The 3,135-nt window shown below is 50.4% G+C and overlaps 1 protein-coding gene across 2 annotated transcripts in view; it reads left to right on the plus strand.

Annotated features, from left to right (window-relative positions):
• The window catches only part of LOC109523968 (potassium voltage-gated channel subfamily C member 1-like), a 39,590-nt gene that overhangs the window by 859 nt on the left and 35,596 nt on the right, over positions 1 to 3,135 (plus strand). The gene's annotated exons all lie outside the window — the stretch shown is intronic.

Consider the following 3,135-nt stretch of genomic DNA (forward strand, 5'->3'; position numbering starts at 1 on the left):
GCATGCTTCCTGCACTCTTAAGTCTGCACGCTTTGACGCCTGTGTGTGTGTGTGTGTGTGTGTCTGTGTGTGGTGTCAAGGCCCGGGAGGAAACGTTTGACAGGGCAATCATATCACAGCACACACACACATGGACAAGGATGGATTGAGTGTCCATCATTGGCTGGGACCTCATCCAGGAAGTCTCGGTTTGGCAGTTCAATGTCTCCGCTTCCTCTCTCTCTCTCTCACACATACACGGCATCACCTCTGCCAACTTGCTCCCATCTTCTGCATTCCGCAGCATCATGTCACACACGCATTCACGTCAAGTCTCTGGTTTCATAACGCCCCTCGCTCGCTTCCTTCCGTCACTTCCCCCCTGCCAACTGCCTCCGTCGTCCTCTTTCCCGTAACGCTCTCGACTCGCTTTCCTCCATTTGCTCCCCACCCCTTCGCTCTCGTACTCGCACTCGCACGCTCACTCGCTGGTCCTGCATTATAAATCTACAGCTGGTGCTATTTTTAGGCTGAGGGTAACCCAGAAACACCCCCCATCCCCCATCCCTCAGTCGCTTCCACCCAAAATGAGCCCACCTGGCAGTTGAGATGCCGTGGCTGAAAAGGATGCGCGAGGGAGAGTGAGAAAATGAATCTGTTTTCGAGGCAGATGACTGAATTTTGGAGGTGGATGTTGGCATGTTGCTGTGGCGTTTGAACGACTCCTTTGAAAACCTGCGACACCTTGACCTTGACGTTAACCTTTCATCCGGTCCACCGTTGCTTCCTTCTCAAGTCCCCCTTCATCCCCCGTTGGCTCGTCTCGCTCTCCCGCCCCTCGGTTTTGGCTTGCGGGGCTGAAATGGGCTACGTTACCAGTCCATTTGGAGCCCTGAAGGTCTTATCGACACTCATGTAATATCTCGGGCCAATGACTGGATGATAATGACAAAAAATGCTCCCCGGCTCTCAAAGTCCAATACATTGTTGATGAAACAGTCGAATGTTTAGATGATAATCACGAAATTTGAGGATGGCAACCATAAAGAAAGAAATCATCGATGCACAGTTGCTCTAAAAGTCTCCACACCCCTGTTCAGGTGACCGCATTAACTCATTTCAGAACTTTTCCCAACTATTAATGCGACCGTTGAGCCGTACGACACAATTGAAAACAAACAAACCAAAAAAATGGAGATATTGGTGCGAGGATGCAAAAGCAAAGACCTCTTCATGTGTTCAGAATCAACAAAGGACAGTCACGCGCATGTCGAATGGGAGTCAGCGCACACCTGACCCCATTAAAAAAAAAATAACAATAAAAATGTTTTACACAGATACATATCACTTGGCTAGGGGTGTGTAGACTTTTTAAAAAAAAACTGTCTTGTGCATAACAGATGAATGAAATGTTTTTGCCACAGTTGGCTAAATATATTTTTTGTGTTTCTGTCATGTTGATAAGAAATTAATAGCGTACGTAGAAATGCTGTAACCCAAATTATATTTTGATGGTAAACGTTACTCTTGTTAGACCTGACTTTTGGCATTGACTGTTCAAAAAAAAGCATGAAATGGAACTGTAGCACAACGATGTAAACTTGCGGGAACGTGTCTTCCTCTAACTTTTATACAGTACCCTGCCCCCCTTTTTAAAAAAACATTTTTAATCATATTGCTAAATTGATTGTCTGATCTTGCCTGGTCCCAGCCGTGTGTCTTGTGGTTTCAAAGTGGATCATTGTGAGCTTCATCATGCCGAAAGGCCATTGTTCATGACAAAACCTGAGATGGCTCAAAACTGGTGGATTTTGCTGCTCAGTTCACATTCCACCAACACAATATGAACCTGTATCGCAATATCATGTCGTGTTTCGACAAGTGGCAGTCATGAAATATTATGACTGATCAAAAGCGGGAGGGCTTCTCCACAAGCATCAAGAGCCCCCCCCCCACCCCCTCCACAGGAGTGTGTTGTGTTTAGATCAGTTGCCCGGCAGGGTGGGGGGGGGACGCCACGCTTTCTCGAGCCATTTTCTTTCTGTGTGCTAATTGATTGCCTTTTTATTTCATTCATGTGGTGGCAACTGGCCACGGGGCGAGCTTTGTTCCGATGAGCAACACCTTGTTTTTTGTTGTATTTTTTTTTTTCTTTCTCCACCGAGTGCCGTTTTGAAATGCGTTTTGCATGCATCCTCCATCTCAAATGATGAAGGAACGTTCATGAGGAAGGTTCAAAAGAGACACTTGAGGCGGGGCGCGTTGAGGGATGGAGTTGACCGCAGTGCTTGGCTGCACTTCCTCCGTTTCGCCCGCAGAGGGCTCCTGCGCACCGAAAATGGTGTCGCAGAGGAAGGGAAAGGAGAGCAGAGGAGCGAGAGAAGTGATCTGGATGGAACAGCATGACGCCTTGTGGTTACATCCTTTGATGAGGGAGCGGGTGGCGGAGAAAGGGGGAGGGCGCATGGAAACACAAATCAATTGCACGCGTGCATGCATGCATGACACCCCAGATGCTTGTTTTCCTTCCTCTCTAACCACTTAACATCATTCATAGGTGCCCCCCTTTACACAATTGTCCCCTAATGTCTTTTCCCCCTTCCCCCCCCCCCCCGTCATCCTGTCCCTTCCCTCCGTGATTTTTCTTTGGGGCTTTTCCTGCCAACAGCCAGGTTCGTTCCGCATAGTCAGCACTCCTCCGAATTCCTCTCCCCTCCCCCTTGCAGTCAATGCATCCCATAATCCCGCGCTGCCCACCCCATCTGCACCAACCCATTCCTCTTTTCTCGCCGCAGTGTTTGCACTCCTCCGGCGAAGCGTTTTCTTGCCCCCCACACACACACACACACGCACACACCTCCCCTCCCCAGGCTGCGTTTCTTGGCGCGTTGGGCCAGGTGAGCGTGCCACTCGGTCGGAAGTGGGTGAGGGGGGGCGCTTGGGTTGGCGAGGGGGTGGGGGGGGGACCCCATCTGCACCAACCCATTCCTCTTTTCTCGCCGCAGTGTTTGCACTCCTCCGGCGAAGCGTTTTCTTGCCCCACACACACACACACACACGCACACACCTCCCCTCCCCAGGCTGCGTTTCTTGGCGCGTTGGGCCAGGTGAGCGTGCCACTCGGTCGGAAGTGGGTGAGGGGGGGCGCTTGGGTTG

The sequence above is a fragment of the Hippocampus comes genome, unplaced genomic scaffold (genome assembly GCF_001891065.2).
Source record: "Hippocampus comes isolate QL1 unplaced genomic scaffold, H_comes_QL1_v1.1 scaffold367, whole genome shotgun sequence".
Classification (NCBI taxonomy): Eukaryota; Metazoa; Chordata; class Actinopteri; order Syngnathiformes; family Syngnathidae; genus Hippocampus; species Hippocampus comes.